Source organism: Globicephala melas, chromosome 13 (assembly GCF_963455315.2).
Source record: "Globicephala melas chromosome 13, mGloMel1.2, whole genome shotgun sequence".
Classification (NCBI taxonomy): domain Eukaryota; kingdom Metazoa; phylum Chordata; class Mammalia; order Artiodactyla; family Delphinidae; genus Globicephala; species Globicephala melas.
Window position 1 is genome coordinate 14,694,135 of NC_083326.1, and position 24,072 is coordinate 14,718,206.

The 24,072-nt window shown below is 42.3% G+C and overlaps 1 long non-coding RNA gene across 1 annotated transcript in view; it reads left to right on the plus strand.

The window, feature by feature from the left end:
• Positions 1-23,575, plus strand: part of LOC132598351 (uncharacterized) — a 38,611-nt gene extending 15,036 nt beyond the window's left edge. The window contains exon 3 of the long non-coding RNA XR_009566425.1: positions 23,467-23,575. This is a non-coding gene — a long non-coding RNA (uncharacterized lncRNA). The remainder of the gene's footprint in view (positions 1-23,466) is intronic.
• The last annotated feature ends 497 nt before the right edge of the window (positions 23,576-24,072 follow it).

Here is a 24,072-nt window from a genome sequence, read left to right on the forward strand (position 1 = left end):
AAAGTCAATTGAGTCATTGTATTACAGAGTTCAATTTAATTTCTGTCTGGGAAAGTTATTTTACCAAATTTATTTGTAAAACAAAAAAAAATTGTTAGATCACATGTTCTGGTTTTTAAAATTATTATTAAAAAATATGGTCCCTCACAGATGTAGAGAACAAACGTGTGGACACCAAAGGGGGAAAGCGGTGGAGGTGGGTGGTGGTCGTGGTGGTATGAATTGGGAGATTGGGATTGACATGTATACACTGATATGTATAAAATAGATAACTAATAAGAACCTGCTGTATAAAAAAATAAATAAAATAAAATTCAAAAATTAAAAGAAAAGAATATGGTCCCTGAATTGGTAGAGGCTGCATTGATTGACCCTCCCGCTTGCTCTTTCAGAAGCTGCAGCCACCTGGCCAATAGCTTGTCCAGCCTCCTGCTGAAGCATCTGCCGAGGCTCTGCAGACTGCTGCACGCCCTCCCTCCCCCAGCCCAGTCGCCCTCCATCAGGTTGCTCGTTAACTCATTAGAAGATGCTTTGATAGCAGCTGTTGGGGAGGTTCTGCTGTCTGTAGCTCAGGGTTTTCGAAGCACCTGCCTCAGCGTCACCTGGAGACCTTGGTAAACATCTCCTACAACATCCACCTACTAGGGCATCACACACGGTGCTTTTCTTCCACAGCACTTATCACAGCACCGGGAATCAAAGCACTACTTGTGCAAATCTTTGTGTAATGCCTGCCTCCTGCAGTGGACAACAAGCTCCGTGGGGGCAGGCTGTGTCAGATTTTGCTTCCCTTCCTAGCGCCAGCACTCAGCTGGGGCTTTGGCACCTTGCAGGCATCCCAGTATTTGCTGGATGCCGAATGCATGGGTACCTGAGTGACCAAATAAATCAATTTGATGGAGAGCCAACCGGACACACAGAGACTTTCCTCTTGATGTACGAATTGTCCATGTAAAATGAAAGAAGGATTTGTCCCCAAATTAGGGCTGACGTGTAGGTCTAGGTGTCAGTATATGTGTGTAAATGCACGTATGTGTATACAAAGGAGGAGCTTCAGAGGAGGTGGCTGGCCGGCTCCTGGTGCTGTGGGGCTGCGTGTTATTTGGGGAAAAGAAAGCACTGAGCTGGAAGGTCGAAGATCTGGAGTCTGGTTCCTCTCATGGCGGCCCGGGTGACTGTGAGCACATCACGTCTTCATCTGCAGAACAGTGGCACCTGTAGGGATCCTTTCAGTGCTGTGATCCTCAGATTCTGCGTGTGAGGAGTGCTGTCTCACCGGACCAGAGCCAAGGTGCTGGCAGGCTGCCCTCTCAGCCCATTAATGCCATAAATGATGTTCATTCGAAACATCTCCCCCTACACCAAACGCTTCCTTGGCTTTCAAACAAAATGCTGCATCTCTTTCCTTGCACATCATTTTTGCCTTTTGGGACTCTGCTTGCCAGGTTTTCCTCTCTCATTCTCAGTCTCCTTGTGTCAGCCTTAAATGACTGACTCCCAACTGCAGTGCCAGCCTCTGTTCCAAGCACTTGACGTGGATCAACTCATTGCACAAAGATAGAGTGCAATCCCACAAGGTTCTGCGCGTGTATTTACGGGCCGACCCGAGGCATGTCAGTTTTGTATGTCATTGGTTGATAAGCTCTAGTGTGGCTGGATTTTACATTAAGGCCGCATGTTCTGAAAAGGTCACTTAAGCACTTGAATACTTAGGTGGGAATGGAAGACATCCTGCAGGGTCACTGCCCTAAAGTCAGTTATAATGTGTCAGGAAATAAACCTTCAAGAAATATTTGACAACAATATGAGATAACATATAAAGTGCTAAATCCCTTGGCGTACTTTATAAGTCCTCCAAGCAGTCGGAAGGGAGAGTTGAATGGGAGCCTGTGTAACCCACGTGCTTGATACTTATCTCTGAGTCTCCATGGCATCTTTACTTTCCATGAGGTCCTGTGACACAGCAAGAGCAGGCTAGCCAGGTGTGGCACCCTCAGGAAGGTGCTTCTGGAAGAACACGCTTCCACAGCGTCTTCTCTCCTCCCTGCCACACACTCCATTCTGATTTCTTTGCTACTTACAAAAATTAGACAACGTTACCTTGAATGAAGATATTAAAGTGCTATTTTTCTTATGATAAAAATGATGAAGCCTCATTCTAAAGATTTGGAAAGCATAAAGGAAATGCCAAAAAAATTTTTTTTAAATCAGAACACACCCAACTCTTAGAGGTACGGTGGGTAAGTTAATTCTGCCTTCATTTCCCCAAGTCACATTCCTTAAAGATATTTTCATAACCACATTTCACTCTATGCCTGTGATGTAGAGGAAGTTCTGAAAGGAAGGGTCCTCTCCGCATCCAGAAGAAATGGCAAGTCTCGTCCAATAGGCTCAAGAAAAACTTTCGCTTTGAGAGGAGGGACAAAGGTCAGCATGACGCAGGCCTGTCTCCATACAAATTTCTCTCTACAATTTTGAAAGGGACTCAGAGTTGGAACGTAAAGGTTTTAGCCTGAATTCAGGTCCACGATGGGAATTAAAGGGGCAGGAACAGCCAGTCTAACCAGATTATTCCCCTTCTAGCTAACCTGTGAAGATGCTTTGGAAAGATTTTTACATGAAATATCTCGATTGCTCCCCTTTCTTTCCCATCAAACCTTTCCCTTTCACCCTCCTAGATCCACACAAATGACAGCTTTATTTTTTGTCAAGCTACACTTTATAAGTTTTCTTTCTTTTTTTTGGTCTCATTAACTCCACTCCCTTGGTCTCCCCAGATTTTCCAATGATTAAAGTAGTGGGCTTTTTAAAAAGGCCTCCAATTAGCACCTCATCAGCTCCAATTAGAGGAGACAAAAGCCGTGTAAAGATAACTCAATGAGAGAGGCCCGCACAACCTCATGTAATCACTTAAGACAAGCATCGGGCATTCTCTTTGCTAACTGCGCTGGGCCCATTCACCTTTCTTTCTTCCCTTTGGATGCATTTAAGACTGTTTTGCTGGGAAGACAGGCCTCCCAGGAGTCTCATAATTCCTCATTCAGAGGCTACCTGTTTACAGCTCACAGAACCCAAGGACCTAAACAATCCTATATTGTCTACCTACTGCTTCCTTAAACTTCAGCATCCTTAATGGCCAGTTCTCTGTGACCACAGCATCAGTTAAAGGCTGGCTTTATACTCACTGAGTGTTCGCCTTGTACTGTCTTCTAATTATACGGGAGGGCAACAATGTATTTTTTTTTTTCAAGAGAGTTCTTTGGAGCAGTTAATTTGGTGCCTGCACTAAATGCCTCCAAACATTAATTAGGGTGGAAGGAACCCTAATTTCCTCTGCAGCTTTCAGCTTTCCCCTCTACTTACTTCCCTTGTATTCACATAGGCCTGGATGAGTCTCCATAATGAAATTACCTCATTAATGCCTTTATTCTTCACAGTAACTCATTCAAAACCAACCATTTAGCTTTAATTTAATGCTGTCAAAAGGAAAAAGGTGCATTCATGGCTTTGATTAGCAAAAAATTTTCCCCCCTAAGGGGCGGACAGATTTAAATTATGAAGATGGTAAGTAGTAAGTTATAATTGGGTACAAGCAGCACTTCAGGGAAGCTTAAATGCTTTCAAAGCCGGGCCTGGCCGGTCTGCAGACTATTAACTGTGTCCAGTGCCTTGTTCTCACTATTTGAATTGATGGCAACTTAACTATGAAAAAGAAAATGGGGTTTAATTTTTGTTTAATACACAGTGGGGTTGTATTTACCCACAGAGCAATAGCTTTTTGATGAGCTCAGCCTTTGTTCTCCTAATAATTTATTATCCATGCTTTCTAACGTGAGTTTTGAAGGCGCCGTGCATGTCCCTGTTTCTAGGCGAAAATAAACCCTTAAGTGCACGGACTGAGCAAGCGGGTTGCTGACCTAACACCTCGGCTAGGGCAGCACCAGGTACATGAGCTCTGATAACATGTTTCATAATGATTTTTTAAAAGTTACAGCACTTTGGGGATTTACCCCTTAAAAAAACTCATTCCCAGATGTTTTCTTATTTGATGCAAGGATCCTGTGAAGCAAGACTTAGATAGTAAGTGCCTGGTGAAAAAGCAGGGGTTCGGGGAGTCTGAGGGATTTACTAAAAAATCATGGTTCGTGGCAAGTGCAGGACCCAAAGCCACTACAGCTCAAGCCTGGGGCAACACGCAGTATGCGATTTTGAGGATAGAGCTACTTTTTTGTAACATCCAGAGCATCAAGTATGTTTACATTGGCTCAATCTCAATGTGTATATAAAGACGACGGTTTACCTAACTAGACTATACCATCCTAGGTGGAATATATATATAGTGTCAATCACAGAAACACACGGTTCATTGCATGTCAGTGAATCACAAATGGACGGAGAGGGTCTTTCTGGATGCAAAGTGGTGTTCAATTATGAAGCACAAGCAACGAGAGAGAGAGAGAGAGAGAGAGAGAGAGAGAGAGAGAGGGGCCCAAGTAAGACCATGTAGCTTTTTCTTTCAAAACCTGAAATTATGTGACACAGCCATCAAAACAATATAGAGGCTCAGCAGTAAGTGTGGGACTTAGGGTCAGATCTGCTTTAAAAATCTCACCTCCATCGTGAACAGGTTACTTCTGTTTTCTCAATCTGAGTTAATTCGTTTGTTCAAGGAGGATAGTAAAACCGGTTTGTGAAGATAAGGAAACACATGAAAAGAGTAGACATTAATACAGGTGGCTTGCAAGTTTCAGAGAGTAAGCGTTGGGGAGGAAAAACTTTTCCTCTGCCCTCTTAGATTCTGTACTCGAGGCCTGCAAGTAAATCTGACAACTGCTAGATTAACAAGAGAAAAGTCAGATTTCTATTCACAGAAAAATGTGACTCAAGGAGGAATTGGGGGCTTATGTACCATTTTAATAGGGGATGGGGAGGGCACTTCTGGGAAAACAAATGACTTCTTAGAATAGGGTGGAGGGAGAGGGAGAAAGGGCACTTAAGGAAAGCAAATTACTTTTTAGAAAGATAAATGGGCTCATGCGAGAATAGATGGGAGATACGATAGTTTTGTGGCAATGCCTGTTTGGGTGTGGCGCTAACTCCTCCTCTCCAAGAAGAGAGTAGAGTTGCTCCAGGGAAGAGAATTTATGACAATTGAGTGCTTTTAGGTAGATAAGGGGTTCAGGAACTTGAATGCTTTCAGCTCAAAATAATTTTTATGCCATAGTGGCTTATTCTGGGCCCCTTCATAAGGAAAAAATGGTATTAATAGTAACTATTTATTGACCCAAGCTAAATGCCTTCCATACCTTAGGAAAGTCCCAAGATGCATGAATTCATGTAGTTCATATATTCATGAACTACATTCATGAACTACATTCATGAACTACATTCATGTAGTTCATATATTAATTCATATATTTAATAGTTATGGCTTATAAGATATTTTAAGTGACAACTGTTTTAAAACCACCAGATATTAAGCATGCCATTATAATACTTTATGCGTTTCTGAACACTTGAGATTATAAAATATTTGGACAACAAACAGCAAATACAAGTAGTTCTGACCTTGTAGAAAATACCAAGAATGGGGAAAAATTTTATTTTCTACATCAGGTCTATGTAACTCTATCAGGATAATTTGCACATAATTTGCGTATGTGAGGACCGATATTTTTCTGGCCTTCATTTATAATTCACTGGGCCTGGTCATTGTTGAAATGGCCACTGTATGCTCTTGATCAAGACCCTATTTTCTTGATTTGCAAACATGAAACACTCAGGTTTTGGAATAGCTGGGGAACGAACACCAGATCTTTTTTTTTTTTTTTTTTTGCGGTACGCGGGCCTCTCACTGCTGTGGCCTCTCCCGTTGCGGAGCACAGGGTTCGGACGCGCAGGCTCAGTGGCCATGGCTCACGGGCCCAGCGCCTCCGCGGCATGTGGGATCCTCCCGGACCGGGGCACGAGCCTGCGTCCCCTGCATCGGCAGGCGGACTCTCAACCACTGCGCCACCAGGGAAGCCCCGAACACCAGATCTTTATGCTAACTTCTCAGGGGAACTTTCGTTCATGTTAACGACCAAATTCTTTTATTTAAATCAGCAGAGTGGCTTCTCCTTCCCTATTTATGGTTGCAGCGTGTACATGTGTGTTTGTGTGCGATATTGAAAAAGGTTAGACCTCAGCTGACTTGGATTGTGAGGCTTTCTCTCATCCTGACGTGTCAGACACAGTGATGTGGACAACACACCTCATTAAATGTAGTATGATCTGTAACGGGCACATCCTGGAGCCCTGCCCACCTTCCCTCACTCCAATAGTGCAGTTTTTAGACTTGACCTTGGGCTTTTGATACTAAAAGGGAAGGATTTGTGAAGAATCTTTTAATGCACTTCCTCTTAATTTAGGACCTTCTGTTGTCACATCACTAATATCAATAAATGATTACACAGTGTGATCTAGTTCTAGAATTAGAAACATATTATATAGGAATGCATTCTACATACGATTTCAAATTGCTTGAAGGTCACTGGAAAATAGACACTGTAATGGATTGGCTTACATTTCCCCCAAACAGATATGCTGAGGTCCTTACCCTCAGTATCTGGGAATGTGACCTTATCTGGAAATGGGGTCATTGCAGATGTAATTAGTCAGGATGAGGTCATACTGGAACACAGTGGACGTTAATCCAATATGACTAGTGTCCTTATGAAAAAGGACAATTGGGGCTTCCCTGGTGGCACAGTGGTTGAGAGTCCGCCTGCCAATGCGGGGGACGCGGGTTCGTGCCCCGGTCCGGGAGGATCCCACATGCCGCGGAGCGGCTGGGCCCGTGAGCCATGGCCGCTGAGCCTGCGCGTCCGGGGCCTGTGCTCCGCAACGGGAGAGGCCGCAACAGTGAGAGGCCCGCGTACCGCGAAAAACCAAAACAAAAAGGACAATTGGACACAGAGACAGACACACACACAGGGAAGATGGTGTGAAGACACGGGGAGGATGCCACGTGAACATGGAGGATTAGAGTGACGCAGCTCCAAGCATCAAAGCTTGCTGGCAAACAAATGGAAGCCAGGAAGGAGGCCTGGGACAGATCCTTCCCCATAGCCTTCAGAGGGAGCGCCCCTGCAGCACCTCTGTTTTGGGCTTCTGGCCTCCAGAACTGTGAGCTAATAAGTTTCTTCTTTGTAAGCCACCCATTTTGTGGTACTTTGTTATGGCAGCTCTGGAAAACTGAGAGACTGCAATACAAACATTTTTAGAATTGATTATTTAACCTCGTTATAAGTAACGGGCTTTACTGCTATGTCATCATGATCATTAGTAATAGTAACTTATCATATAAATTATGTTAATATGCTCTTAGCAGAGCAATATTTAGTTTTCATTTATACAATCCTTTTCTTCTAAAGATCTTCAAGCCATAAGTTTGATCATTGCTAGATATTTATTAGGAAAAAAATATATTTCTGAGGCACTTCTCTGACACTGCCCCCTTCCCCGCCCCCCAAATCAAATGTCATATGTACAGCCTCCTTCAGTGTCTTGTCTTTACTCTGTGCTGTTCTTGACTATCGAGAATCATCAGGTGTCAAGGTGACCTTCTCACAAACAGGAAGTCATTTTCATCTTTCATTCTTAAAATGAAGATAATATATGTACACTTCAAAAAATTATAGGAGAAACTATATATTTATAACCATTGATGGAACTAGGAACCAAGGAGTAAGTGAAACTCTTCTCCACAGATAAGTTGAGAAACAGAGTTGGAAGTGTCTAGTTCAATGGCTGGGACATAGTAACTGCTTAATAGATACTCATTTTCATCCTTCCCTCTCCTCTGTTATACAACGGGCCTTTGCAATAGGCGTAACAGAAACAGAAGTCAGGCAGCAAATCTACTTGCAATCAAAGAGCTATGTAGGAGGTGCTTAAACACTTCGGTAAATTCTTTAGACAAATTTAAAATACAGGTGGTGTGAGCTTGTGGGTACATCAGAGTCAGGAGTTTCAAACAAGACTTTAAAAAACATAGGTTAGGGACTTCCCTGGTGGTGCAGTGGGTGAAACTCCACAGTCCCAGTGCAGGGGGCCTGGGCTCCATCCCTGGTCAGGGAACTGGGTCCCACATGCTTGCCGCAACTAAAAGATCCCGCGTGCCGCAACAAAGATCCCTTGTACTGCAACTAAGACCCAGCGCAGCCAAAATAAATAAATAAATAAGTGAATAAATCTTTTTAAAAATTTTATAAAAACCATAGGTTAGACATACCCAGTGCACGTGGATGTGGCCTCTTCCATCTCTGAATACCTGTCGCCACGTTGTTCCTTTAAACACGACCTGCCTTGTATCCTATTTGTTTATGTTTGTGAATGATCTCCTCTAACAGACTGTAAGCTCACAGAGGGCAGAAGCCATTTTATTCATATTTTGTTTTGGTCTATAATGACCTCACTTTGTATCCTGTCCCAAGTATTCTCATGCCTACTTTTCTATGTTGTTTACATGTCTATCTTCTCCAACAACTTATGAACTTCTTAAGGGCAAGTGTAAACACACAGGTACATTCTTATTACCACGTCCTGCTCTGGGGCACTCACCAAATTCATGTCCATTTCAAAGCCACTCTTGTTTTTGGCCAAATCCTCCTGTACCTGTGCTGGTTTCCTCCCTTGTGTCAGGGCCAGGAATGCTAACTCCATGATTTTACTGCGCACAAAGTGTTTCCATAGCATAACTCAGTACTGGGCATGTTGCAGGTCAGTACATAATCGTACGGATTACAGTTTAGCATATTAGAGTTATAAGTTGTGCAGTCCTGTAACATTTGATTTTCATAAAAGGTCGGTTTGTATATGGAGAACAATGCCATGGCTGTATGGCAGTGTAGAGAGTGAGAGTAATTGATGGCAAGGGACACATACAGCCTTATTGCATTTCTCCTGTCCTTATCTAAACAATGAAAACAAAATGCTAGCCACCCTTAAACAAATACCATATTTATCTTACAGAGGATAATTTTCCAATGACTAAATAAAACTGTGGGCCTTCAGGGGTATCCATCTCCTTTGCTTGAAACTGGCTCATTTGATTCATACTAGATTAAGGGCCGGTTTTGAAGAACATGGAGACAAGCTGTAATTATGCCCTGGAAAGCAAACAATGTCATGTTCTTCACCGCGGCTGCACTGGAAGGAACACTGAACACGGACCCCTTCTCCTCTCCCCTCCCTCCCTTCCTCGTTGCATCTGGTCAATTCTAACAAACATTCCTAATGACCAGGCTATATCGGCATTACCTAGTCAAGTAGCCCATTCAGTTTGCTCAAAAGAGCACAGACATAATCGAGCATTTGCTGAATGCACAGTTCACACTGAATAGGGCAAACATTTGGATTCAAGTAGAGGTCAGCAGCAACCAATTGAAATATTGATAAAGGGAGCCTGTGGGAACTAAATGTACATAAAAGGAGGAAAAAGGAAAGAGAAAAAAGGAGGTCCTTAAGGGGTGAGCCGGGGCAACAAGACCACAGGGGCGATTTCTCTCTTCCGAAAGACTGTAGGTGGCTTAGCTCGGGGGGTTAGCAAACCCAGCACTGATAGCCTGTTATTCTAGCTTCAGAAAGCGGTATGTTCAAACAGTTTTGTTTGGTTCCAAAGTGGAATTCATAATTTCCTGAGAAAGTACTATGCAACTTTCTAATAAGAACCCCCGGCCCCTGCCCACATAACTTTATTAAGAGAATTAGGCTGGAGTCTCTTTGTGGTTTTTTATATTGACCTATTCAGCCATCGGCTTGCACTTGGGTAGGTTTTATTGACTTGAAAACACTCCAGAGCGCTGGGGCTCCCCTGGTAACCTCCTTGGTTACTCCAACCCCCGTCATTCACTCACCCGTGACGCTCAGCAAATCCAGACCTCTGTGGCCCAAAGTAAATGTTTGTCACCCTCACAGCCCATGTATAATGCCTTGCTTTATGGATGGTTTAATTCTCAAACATCCACTCTGCATGTGGGCATTAATGTGCCCCAGCGCCACACTCAGCCACGTCCTCTTCCTCCTAAAAGGGTCAGAAATCCCAGTCTCCGACTTCACCAGAATACTTAGCTTTCTCAGCATCCCCCCGTAGACTCCTCTGAAGGTCCAGCCCGATTTCCCCCAAGGTCTTCCTTGAAAACGTCCAGGGAGCTGTGATTGGGCAAAGAGCCCTCTGCTGTTCCCACCGTCTTGCTCCCCTGCCCTTGGAACTGCAGTGGCCAATGGGGCAAAACTCGGTGCCTCTGGCAGTCAGAGCTTGGCTTGAACTCGGCAGGTGGAGAGAATCATCTGACGTCCAGGGTTCACCTGCGTCCAGCCTACACACCCGAGGATGGTAACATGCTTCTGAGAAGAAGGGAATGTCCTCAGCTGGCTTGGCTGCATGGAGAGCAGGGTAGAGGAAATGGTTTTGAGCCTCACATCATTTTTAGACGAGACAGAAGTCTTGAAACTGTCGAAAGGCACACATGGAAAACACAACTGACGTCTCAGAAATTTCTTCCAAAACTCAGTTATGAAATGTTGGTTTGTTTCGCATTCAATTACTCAGGCCTCTTTATTAAACCTGGAGTTGAATTGAAGTTCATTGGATGAAGACAACTGATTTTTAGAACAAAGATTCATAACATTCTGCCATGTTACACTGTGCTCAGAATAGTGTTCTGTAAAGTTCTCTGTCGTTGTCTTTTGTTTGTGGTGTGTATGACATTTATCTAATAATCGGAATGTTTAAGAAGTCTTCCCACACTCAGTCACTTCAGATAATGTATTGTCCTGGCCTCATATTCAATGGATAGTTAAATACTAAATATAAGTGTCTCACCCCAAACCACAGGCCAGTGGATGGAGAGGGTCCGAGTGGTTGCCGTGGAGTGTGCACTTGGATTTCTCACTCAGAAGATTCTTGTTCCCTCCCCACATGCATGCATGACATGCATGGTTTGGGCTCCTAGAAGCCTGGACAAGAGGGTGTGGGTGAATCGGTAAAACTCATCATCACACCTTGAGAAAGAGACTAAGTCTGGACTGGAGGAGTCGACTGATGGGTGAGGATATGCATGCAGCCGTCATGCCTTAGCAAGACTGTTATGACTGTAACGGGCAGAACCCAATCAAAGAACAAAGTGAAAAAGGTGGGGTGAGTTATCACAAGGACAAAAGAGTGTCTTAAGCAGAGCAGCTGGGCCTCGCAAGGAAGAGGAATCATGAAAGGCGAAGCCAGAAGGAAGGCAGGCAGAGGGTCCTCAGCCACCGCCCACTCCTTCTGGGGCAGCGTGGTCTACAAGCTGCCTCTCCTGTGATCCTTGGATATCCGTGTGACTTCAGAACAGAGACGACATTCACATTATGCTGATTTCACTTATTTTCTTTAAGAAAGGGAAGGTACCACACCTTATCCATTCTAAGAGGCCATGGGTTATAAAATCTACCATTAACTTAAGTATCACTAAAAAAGAAAAACCACCACCCATTAAACCCTGACACCATCCTAACAATAGTCCTTTGCAAGGCACTATTTGATTGTCACTGGCCTCTAATCGCTTTGACATTTCTTTCATCCATTCTGAGGGATTTGGCCCTTTCTTCTGCCTTCTGTTGCATTTCTTGGAGCCTGGTAAACCACCCTTTTGCATGTATCTCAGTAAACAAAAAGTGACCCAGCTTCGTTTGCTCGTGGGTATCCATGATTCTTAAATCTTTGACAGTGATTAACGGGAAAATATAGAATTGTGGTCATATTGCCATCAAAGAATATTTGCTTTACTAATAGCAAATCCACACCCAGCTATTCTAGTTCTGTGCCTTTTTCTGGACACAATAATTTTTTGTTTCAATGTTGGATCAGAATGGAATTTTTTGGAAGCCACCTTAAAGGGCACGCGAGTCCCAAGGATGCATATAACTCAACGGAAGTGATGATGATATGAACAGCGATACGTTGGCAGATGCACAGGTGATGGCAAATACGTGAAGACTGTCACCTGGTTGACAGCAATTATAAAACGCCTTTGATTTGTTAAGACACATCCAATTCTGTAGATGTCAGAGTGGGAGATGATGTGCATTTAAAGAGTTGATTAAATACAGTATTTGCATGATGGGTGTTGAGAACAGAGGTGTACAAAGGGGACAATGACCCAGGTTCTTCTAGAACAGAACTTGGCAGTGCTGTGAGGATGCAACTAGCTGGGAGGGGGTGTCCACTCCTGGTGTTCAGTGTAAGCCAGGAGCTTTGTGATCGTGGTATCTCCCATGCCAGGTAAGTATTAAGCCAGGAGCTTTAACGACCCATTTCTGTGGGTCCCATGACATGACCTCAAAGTAGACATTAGGACCTGTATCTACAGTTGAGGAACTGGAGCTTCAGGGAGGCAAAGGGCCTGCCCAGATCACACCATCTGTGAGTGGCAGGGAGAGGTCGTGGAGCTTAAGTCTGTGCTTTCCTCATAACAACGCTGGGGGCGCGATGGGGGCTGGTGAAGGGTTTGCAGACAGTTTTGCATGAATGAATTAACCACACAAAATGGGGTTGCACTAAGGCCTGGACAGATCAAAATTTAAAACTGATGCTTCCTGCAGAGAGAGTTGAGATGAATGTAGGTGATAGATGAATATTCCCTAGCATATCTTGGGCAGAGAGTATACGAGACAGTAGAGAAACCCTTTGATTGATCTCTTGGGGTCCAGAAATTTATGGCATATATATATATATATATATGTATATATATATGTACAGCTTTGCAAAATATAGACATGAAATCAAAGTAGGCCATCTATGATTTGGCAAGGTTCTAAAACCATTCTTAATATTTATGGGATGAAAGGACCTAGCCACGACCCTAAGTTGACCTTCACATACTCTTTCCATCCTTAGGAACATCTTTTTTTTCATTATTATCCCACATGTAAAAATTTGTGGTAAATGCAGTTGGACTGTGTTTAACAAATGTAGAAGCCTCTCATGGTCAGGAGTAGTCGGTTGGTTAATTGAGAAAGTCCATCAAATCACAGACTTTTAAAAAAGTAACATTTTCATTTACTTAAAGCATAGACAGGTATATTCACACCAGTCTTGTGATGTAAACTGATTGTCGTTTCTTTGCAAAGCCTCCATTGATGAGAGCTCTTTATCACTTGTTTTGCACAAGTCACATCCTTAATGTATTGATGATGACTGCCAGTTTTGGTTTCTTTAAAATGCAGAGACATTGCAAACAATAAAAGAGTAGAATTATACTACCCATAACTATTAATCAGTTTCCCCTAAACATTCATAGCAACCTTACTCATATCTGATTTGATCAAAAATGTTTTAGCAACTATTTGTTTTTACCAAGTCTCTTAAGTAGTCACATTTGTTTTCTTTTTTCACGCACTCATTTGTTTGTAGATTTAGTCAATATTTAATCAGGTACATTATTACGCCAACAGGAACTTGGGATTACACTTGCTACATGACCTGACAGCTCTCAGTCAGTCCTGGCTCCTTCCCCACTTCCTCTCACAGCCTTTCCTCTAATAGAATCCATGCCCATCGAATTCCATCTTTGCATCTGCTTCTCAGAAGAAGCCCAACTGACACAGCACAGAACTGCATTTATTGTAGGAAAAAAATGATTGCAGTAGAAAAATACATAATAACTGAAACCAAAAATCAATTAAGCTTTCAGATTTCCTGAAATCATAATCCACATTAAACACAATCTACATAGGTACCTTCAGTGGTGAGAACTGAAAGCCTGAAACTTGAAGTATTCTTAATTAAAACAAAAGCTCACTTCTCTAGTACGTACTATTGATTAAGCGAGGAAACCGGACTTGTGTGTTTACTAAATGCATTTCTATTAATATAGACGTATAACCCCATTATGGGAAAGTGGAAAAAAGAGGAAAGAAAAAGGAATCTTGCCTACTAACTAAACCATCGTTATTTTGGTGAAGGGTGAATTCATGAATTTTAGAAAAGTTTTACAAGGATCGGAGCACATAAGATTGTGAATTAACTGTCTAGTAACCAGACCATTCAATTAACTAGAGCCCAAGCCAGGAGCTCCTCGACATCCCAGATTGTCAAACAACACCAGAGGCTGACGCAGGGCGTGACCAGCCCTGTTCTGTGGGGATCTGCTGTGGGTCTAGCTTTCAGGCCTTTCCTCAGTGGCCTGGAAAGGCGGGGTAGGGCGGAAGGTGGCCCAGGGGAATGAAGCAGGTGCCCTTTTTTTGCCTACAATTCCCAGGCTGATTGTGCTGGGCTGCAGGGCTGCTCCATCCAAGATCGGAGATAACAGCTGTGTCATCACACAGGAATCTAGCCCAGAGCCACCCATGATAGGTCTCTACTCTGTGCTGTAATCAAATCTGGGACCAGGTGTGCAAAAGGGATGGATTTTGCAGTTGGGAGAGGTGTTAGGTAATTACCTGGAGAACCTGATGCTTTCTAGGAGTTCTGGAAGGCAGCTAAGGGCACTCGCAAGCTTTGGGGGGCACTCCTGGGCTTCATAGTGGCAAAACTGCCTCCTAGGAGTTGTTTAGCAAATTACGAGTGGGGTGTGTGTGTGTGTGTGTGTGTGTGTGTGTGTATGTGTGTGCGCGCGCGCGCGCGCGCGTAGGAGGGGTTGTTGTCACAACTAATGAAGAGCCCAGAACCTAACTCTGTTTTACATATGAACCCAATTTGTCTTTGATGACTTTAATCTGTAATAATTCTATCTAAATTACGGAAAGATTATACTTACATTTGGTTGGAATTTTACTAAGAGTTATTCACCAATGTAATGCAGCTAATGGTATTTTGAGTCACAAACATTTACTCTGTAGCTGTCAAATTTGGGTGAGTATATGCACAGGCACAAGCCTCGAACTACCTACCTCCTTCTGTCTTCTAGCTGGAACTGTATCATTCACATATTTAATACATATTAATTTATTATAATGATTTTGCTTATATTTATGCTTCATATTACTGTTAGGACATTAGAGTGATTAAAATATTATCGTGTAGATAAGTTGTATTCTGTACATTTGATTTTAGGATACTATAGGGGAGATTTACACACTATTTGTTATAAGAGGGGGGCATTGGTTCTGATAGTGTGGAGAAGCGCTATTCAAATTGAACTTGCAGCTCCCAGCAATTTTGCTGTGGTGGAATCACATGGAAATGGCTTGTCCTCTGGGCTATCACGGCTATGGGCTCTGCCCTGGCACACTCTAGTGACTGCTCAGGTGCTGGCCCTCCTGCAGCTGTAACGCAGGTGCCCCGACCTCAACCCTCCACTCTTTATGTTGGTCCAGGGCTTACCCAGCTTCTTGGAGCAGGACAAACCAGGCGATGCTTATTGGATCCTGGAAAGTTAGGTGCTGGATTTAAACTCATAAAATTCTGAGGACTGGCATAGGAAAGGTGGCCCTATTTGGGAAGCTACCTCTGAATATCCTCTTCCAGTCTTGAATCCAGCCTAGAATATCAACTTCCCTTCACCAAAGCAGGCCGGAAAATGGAGAGTGAACATATTCTCCTTGATTCCGAAAGCAAAAAAATCCCCCCAAACAAAAAAACAAAACTTCATTAAACCCAGGTAATTAACAAAGTTTTCCTTACAGACAGAATGTTAATTGATAAGAAGTTGGGCCCTGAATAAGCACGTCTGAAGCATGCCCAAGAGCCTGTGGAAAAGCAATAGATATTTGGTCTAACTGCCACAGGCATGAACAACGACAGACTGTATCTACGGGGGCGTCCAGGGGCTTGGTGTTTAAGTGAAATCTCAGACTGTATTTCAATGCTGCTGTTGCCGCCTCCTGCCAGGACCACTGCCTTGGTCTGACAAACATTCAAGAGGGGATGTAGCTTTGTCCCCAATGAAAGCAGCACAGAGGCAGCTGCTTGGTGGGGATGTGACTCAGGCTAGCTGCCGGGAGGCTCACCGTGCGATTCAATTGCTCCATCTGCCGAGTCAACTAGGAAATGCAGAAGACACTTGGAAGGGAAGGGGGAGAAATAAGGAAGGGAAACAAAGCCGGACGTGGTAACTGTGATGGTCCACATAAATGAGTTGGTCATCACGTGTGTGAGTCAGAGAAACCCATACAAGGAAAACATCGTTATATCCATTTCACAGGTGAGGAAACAGCAACTCAAAGGGGTTAATTACTTTGCTCAAGTTCACACAACTGTTAAGTGACGTGCTTGACTTTTCAAGGCCTTCCACTGACGAAAGTAGGGGGAGCTAATGTGTCGGTCAGGGTGGCTGGTATTTTCACCGGAAGCTTCTTTGCCATAGACATCTTGGCTGCAGGGACTTTGGCCGCAAACATTTTTGTTGCATAAGGTATTGGCTGTAAGGCAATTTTGCCATGAAAGGTAGAATAACTGGTGGACGGTTTGGTTTGACAGTTTTCAACTAGTTGAAATGTGTTAGCTTTTCTTCTAGTTATTGACGTTATTGATGTCTTCCTGGAGCTGACAGATGATGATGATTTGCCCCAAGAGTTGCTGTCTTATTGTGAAACACACTACACTGGAGGAGAAAGAGGCCGAGGGCCTTGAAGGCGCAGAGTTGAACCCACAAAGTTCCAGTAGAACTTTGGAACATGTATCAAGGGGCATGTGACAACATGCCAAGAAACAATCCATGACGTAGAGCCTCTCAGCGTAGCACAAGGCTCAGGTACCAACACGCAGCCTAGTGTTTGGAAGCTGATACCTCTCTCTTTTTTTTTTTTAATTAATTTTTTTATTAAAAATTTTTTTTTGGCCGTACCACACGGCATGCGGGTACTTAGCTCCCTGCCCAGGGATTGAACCTGTGCCCCCTGCAGTGGAAGCACAGAATTTTAACCACTGGACCGCCAGGGAGGTCCGTTTTAAAAAATTTAAAAAAAAAAATTTTTTTTTTGGCTGATACCTCTATTAATGAAGGAAGAAATTTTAGTGAAAAATAAAAAGTGTGATGCTGGGAGTTCCCTGGCGGTCCAGGGGTTAGGACGCTTTCACTGCCAGGGCCTGCAAACCGCAAGGCACCATCAAAAAAAAAAAAAAGTATGATGCCAAACAAGGAGACGAATCAACAAGCAAAATAACAATAATAGTGACAGTAATAATAATAAAAGACTTGGAAGACAAGTGCCTAGGTACAACCCCCAAAATAAAATCAGTTATTTGTATCGTCATGAATTTACACCCATTTCAAATGTACTCAAATATTTTGTATTTCACAACAGTCTTTTTAATTTCGTCATTCATTTCTCATGTTTCATTATGTTCTTTTTAATGTTCCTCTTTTATTTTTCATTATTTTTTCTTTTTAAAATTGAAGTATAGTCGATTTACAATGTTAGTTTCTGGTGTACAGCAAAATGATTCAGTTACATATATATGTATATATCAGTATATATATTCGTTTTCAGATTATTTCCCATTATAGGTATTATAAGATATAGTTCCCTTTGCTATGCAGTAGGTCCTCATTGTTTATTTCATTATGTTATCTTTTATGGCAAATTGCCTTATGGCCAATTGGTTATGTGGTGAAATGCTTGTGGCAAAGATGTTTTTGGCAAAAGTACCTAGAACCATCCATTGGGCACTCTGTTAAATAATTTCACTTGTCTTATTTAGTACACAAGCCTTTGAAGTAGGTGTTCTCCTGATTTTTAGAAATGTGGAACCTGAAATTTAGAGACATTAGGTAACTTATTTGAGGTCCCCAAATCACTAAATGGCAGAATTCTGCCTGGTTCTGAAGCTTGACCCTCATAAATATAGAGTTGAAGGTGGGCAAATAGAAACACAATAATATCACACCCATAAATAAAGACCACTACTATATTAATTCTGGATTTACCACCACTCTTACCGTTTTCTAATGAGTGGATATACTTTGTTTTACACAGCACAGAGAGATGAGAAAAGATGTGTGTAGATAGACTCTTGGTCAACTGAACACTTTGGAAAGGATGCTCACGACTGAAATAGATTCCACTGCAAATTGTTTCGTTGCAGGGAATAAATCTGTAATTTAGCTTTTTGTAAAAAAATGCGTGTTCATATTTTGCATTTGCTTTCAATTAAAAAGATAAATTTCACATTATTTCATGTATATGTTATCCGTATACAAATGAAAAAAATTACAGGTAAAGTCATATGACTCCCCCCCATACTTCCCAAGTACACTTCCCAGAAGTAAATAGTGTGCATCTGTCGAGACCTTTTTCTGTTTTTTGGCTTTAAGATCCTTTTATTTATCTATTTATTTATTAGTTATTTTTTTATGATACAGATATAGGATCCTTTTACACTTTTAAAAATTATTGAGAATTCCACGGAACTTTTGTTTAAGTAGATTGTATCTACTGATGTTTACTGTATAGGAAAATAAAATTGAAAAATTTAAAATACAAGCACACACAATCATACATTCTATTAGCCATTAGAGCTATGATGTTATCACATATCTTGTCTCTGGAAAACTCCACTGTACACTTAAAACAGAATGAGAATGGAAATAACGTTTACTGTTACTGTGAAAATAGTTTTGGCCTCTTGGACCCCTTTGAACGGTTAGGTCTTGGGACTCCAGGGATCCTCAGGTGACACTTGAGAACCACTGTTTTAAACCATTTACAGAGCTCATGGATGGGAAATGATAAAGGGGCCTTTGTGATGAAATAGGATTTAAAGTTTCACTTTTACATTTCTTACTTTTTTCTTTGATTTGTCTTTTATTTATTTATTTATTTATTTTTTGCTGTACGCGGGCCTCTCACTGTTGTGGCCTCTCCCGTTGCGGAGCACAGGCTCTGGACGCGCAGGCTCAGCGGCCATGGCTCACGGGCCCAGCCGCTCCACGGCATGTGGGATCTTCCCAGACCGGGGCACGAACCCGTGTCCCCCGCATCGGCAGGCAGATTCTCAACCACTGTGCCACCAGGGAAGCCCCTTTTTTTTTTATTTTTAAGTTTTTTCTTTCTTTTTTTTTTACACAGCAGGTTCTTATTAGTCATCAGTTTTATGCACATCAGTGTATACATGTCAATCCCAATCACCCAGTTCATCCCACCACCACCCCTCCCCCACCACTTTCCCCCCTTGGTGTCCAGATGTTTGTTCTCTACATCTGTGTCTCAACTTCTGCCCTGCAAACCGGTTCATCTGTACCATGTTTCTAGGTTCCACATATATGCGTTAATATACAATATTTGTTTTTCTCTTTCTGACTTATTTCACTCTGTATGACAGTCTCTAGACCCATCCACTTCTCAACAAATGACCCAATTTCGTTCCTTTTTATGGCTGAGTAATATTCCATTGTATATATGCACCACATCTTCTTTATCCATTCATCTGTCGATGGGCATTTAGGTGCTTCCATGACCTGGCTATTGTAAATAGTGCTGCAATGAACATTGGGTGCATGTGTCTTTTTGAATTGTGGTTTTCTCGGGGTATATGCCCAGTAGTGGGATTGCTGGATCATATGGTAATTCTATTTTTAGTTTTTTAAGGAACCTCCATACTGTTCTCCATAGTGGCTGTATCAGTTTACATTCCCACCAACAGTGCAAGAGGATTCCCTTTTCTCCACACCCTCTCCAGCGTTTGTTGTTTGTAGATTTTCTGATGAAGCCCATTCTAACTGGTGTGAGGTGATACCTCATTGTAGTTTTGATTTGCATTTCTCTAATGATTAGTGATGTTGAGCAGCTTTTCATGTGCCTCTTGGCCATCTGTATGTCTTCTTTGGAGAAATGTCTATTTAGGTCTTCTGTCCATTTTTGATTGGGTTGTTTGTTTCTTTAATATTGAGCTATATGAGCTGTTTATATATTTTGGAGATTAATCTTTTGTCAGTTGCTTCATTTGCAAATATTTTCTCCCATTCTGAGGGTTGTCTTTTCGTCTTGTTTATGGTTTCCTTTGTTGTGCAAAAGCTTTGAAGTTTCATTAGGTTCCATTTGTTTATTTTTGTTTTTATTTCCATTACTCTAGGAGGTGGATCAAAAAAGATCTTGCTGTGATGTATGTCAAAGAGTGTTCTTCCTATGTTTTCCTCTAAGAGTTTTATGGTGTCCGGTCTTACATTTAGGTCTCTAATCCATTTTGAGTTTATTTTTGTGTTTTGTGTATGGTGTTAGGGAGTGCTCTAATTTCATTCTTTTACATGTAGCTGTCCAGTTTTCCCAGCACCACTTATTGAAGAGACTGTCTTTCCTCCATTCTATATCCTTGCCTCCTTTGTCATAGATTAGTTGTCCATAGGTGCGTGGGTTTACCTCTGGGCTTTCTATCTTGTTCCACTGATCTATGTTGCTGTTTTTGTGCCAGTACCATATTGTCTTGATTACTGTAGCTTTGAGGTATCGTCTGACGTCAGGGAGTCTGATTCCTCCAGCTCTGTTTTTTTCCCTCAGGACTGCTTTGGCTATTCGGGGTCTTTTGTGTCTCCATACAAATTTTAAGATTTTTTGTTCTAGTTCTGTAAAAAATGCCATTGGTAATTTGATAGGGATTGCATTGAATCTGTAGATTGCTTTGGGTAGTATAGTCATTTTCACAATATTGATTCTTCCAATCCAAGAATATGGTGTATCTCTCCACCTGTTGGTATCATCTTTCTTTCATCGGTGTCTTATAATTTTCTGCATACAGGTCTTTTGTCTCCCTAGGTAGGTTTATTCCTAGGTATTTTATTCTTTTTGTTGCAATGGTAAATGGGAGTGTTTCCTTAACTTCTCTTTCAGATCTCTCATCATTAGTGGATAGGAATGCAAAAGATTTCTGCACATTAATTTTGTATCCTACAACTTTACCAAATTCATTGATTAGCTCTAGTAGTTTTCTGGTGGCAACTTTAGAATTCTCTATGTATAGTATCATGTCATCTGCAAACAGTGACAGTTTTACATTTTTTCCAATTTGTATAATTTTTATTTCTTTTTCTTCTCTGATTTCCATGGCTAGGACTTCCAAAACTATGTTGAATAATAGTGGTGAGAGTGGACATCCTTGTCTTGTTCCTGATCTTAGAGGAAATGCTTTCAGTTTTTCAACATTGAAAATGAAGTTTGCTGTGGGTTTGTCATATATGGCCTTTATTATGTTGAGGTAGGTTCCCTCTATGCCCACTTTCTGGAGAGTTTTTATCATAAATAGGTGTTGAATTTTGTCAAAAGCTTTTTCTGCATCTATTGAGATGATCATATGGTTTTTATTCTTCAATTTGTTAATATGGTGTATCACATTGATTGACTTGTGTATATTGAAGAATCCTGGCATCCCTGGGATAAATCCCACTTGATCATGGTGTATGATCCTTTTAATGTGTTGCTGGATTCTGTTTGCTAGTATTTTGTTGAGGATTTTTGCATCTATATTTATTAGTGACATTGGTCTGTAATTTTATTTTTTTGTAGTATTTTTTTCTGGTTTTGGTATCAGGGTGATGGTGGCCTCATAGAATGAGTTTGGGAGTGTTCCTTCCTCTGCAATTTCTGGGAAGAGTTTGAGAAGGATGGGTGTTAGCTCTTCTCTAAATGTTTGATAGAATTCACCTTGAAGCCATCTGGTCCTGGACTTTTGTCTGTCGGAAGATTTTTTTATTTTGTGGTACGCGGGCCTCTCACTGTTGTGGCCTCTCCCGTTACGGAGCACAGGCTCCAGACACGCAGACTCAGTGGCCATGGCTCACGGGCCTAGCTGCTCCACGGCCTGTGGGATCTTCCCGTGCCGGGGCACGAACCCGTATCCCCTTCATCGGCAGGCAGACTCTCAACCACTGCGCCACCAGGGAAGCCCTGGATCTGTCATTTTTGACCTCCAAATAATTCTCTTAGTTTCCCACCAGGTCAACCAGGCATTTAAAAACATGTTTTAACATTTTTATCCATCATGTTAAGGTTCACAAAAGGAGTGTTTTGTCAGAATATCTACTCCAAAATATTCCTGGAAATGGGAGCTCCTTTTGGTGGAAGATGAATGCAGAAGTTCTACATGACTTCCCCTTGGAAAGAAGTAAAAATTTCAAATGATTGGTTTAACGTAATCAACATTTTTGAATATATCTCCCAAATACTCCTCCTCCTAAAATGGCACAAGATAGGAAAGACATGAAAATAAACAAAATGTAATCCTGGCAGGAATTCTATGTTTAGAAAAAGAAAATATTTAGCAGTGCTGTCCCTCCTGCCCGAACTGGTAAGATGCTGATATAAATTTGGAACTATCTAAATTAGTTCTCTTTGCTCTGACACATTTTTTAAAAGTTCGAAGTCATCCTCCAGTAACTTTTTAAAAATTAATTAATTAATTAATTTTGGCTGCGTTGGGTCTTTGTTGCTTCACGCGGGCTTTCTGTGGTTGCGGCGAGCGGGGGCTACTCTTCGTTGCGGTGTGTGGGCTTCTCATTGCGGTGGCTTCTCTTGTTGTGGAGCACGGGCTGTAGATGAGTGGGCTCAGTAGTTGTGGCTCGCAGGCTCTAGAGCGCAGGCTCAGTAGCTGTGGCGCATGGGCTTAGCTGCTCCGTCGCATGTGGGATCTTCCTGGACCAGGGCTCGAACCTGTGTCCCCTGCATTGGCAGGCGGATTATTAACCACCGCATTCCCTGGGAAGTGTCCAACCTCCAGTAACTTTTTATCCCACCAGCAAACTGCAGGGTTACAGAATGAAGACTATATGTACCCACACATCAGAACTGACTACAACAATAAACTTTACTTAAGTAGTTTGGTGCTTATAAAGCCTTGACGCATGTGCTAATTTTCCAAGTGCTCTATATTCAAGAGTAGATTTGTGTTTGCTCCTGCCAGGACATAGCTTCACAATAACTCTATTCTTTAAAAAAAAAATTTTTTAAAGATTTGTTCTTTCCCACCCACCTCTTTCACAATAGCATAGCTAAACCTTAGCTTCTTTCCCCAAACCTTCCCTCCCAACCCCACTGCCTCGCTTTCACCAGGACTCCCTTTGTCCCTGGGGACAGGCCTCTGCAGAGCTTCCTCGAAAGGACCATTTTCCTCCCACTCTCACTGCTTTTAAAAATGGGATGCATTCTGAAGGATTCTTTCTCTTTTCATTCAGCTCTCTCTTCTTCACTTCTGCTTTGGGGTAAAGTACCTTGACACACGTTAATTATTTTGGTCGGGTTACACTTCCTCTGGTCAAAGAGAAGACTAATATGGAAAGGAGACACCCATGTATTATTTCTATCTCTAGTCGACAGCAGGGGTTCTGAAAACGTGACTCATGGAACTTGTTAGAAATGCAAATATCCTGGTCCTACCCCAGACCTACTGAATCACAAGCTCTGGGTGTGGGGTGAAGCAATCTGGTTTAACAAGCCCTCCAGCTGATTCTGATTCCCACTCAAGTTTGAGAGCCACTGGGCTAACATCTCCCTTTCCTCCTTTCCTTCTCTTACTAGGTGCATATGCAGTCCCTCTCAGTTGCCCCTGTAGGTGCTGACAAGTATTGGAGTCTCTTACCAACGCTGGGACTGGGGAAAGCAGATTCCCAAAGGGCAAGCGTGCAAACACTTAAGTTGTAGAATTTAACCACCTCCCTTCTAAGATTAGAGCCTTTGAACGGGAAGAAAAGCAAGTGTGAGAGCAAGCAGCCACTCAAAGCTGCTCAATGCCACAGCCAGAGAAAGTAAGGTAGCTCCAGGCCCCTTTTCAGAACCCATCTCACTAACCCTGGGGCAAAAGGTGAGACGCTGGATGACTGTTGTCCATCGCTGACCTGAGGAAGAGTTTTGGAGCGTCTTCTAATTGGGTTTGAGGTTTTGCTAATTTTCACTGGCAGAGAATTTGTCTGTTGAGGGTTTTTTTTTTTAATCATATCAGATTGTTTGACTGCACATTACGAAAAACTAACAAGTATCAGTAATTCCAGTGGTTAAAAGAGATGGCAGTTCACGTTTCCCTTGCACACAAGGCCAGAGGTGGGCTGCCAAGGACTAGTGTAATGGTTCCATGATCATCAGGGACCCTGGCTCCATTTTCTTTCTGCTTTACCCTCCTTCATGGTC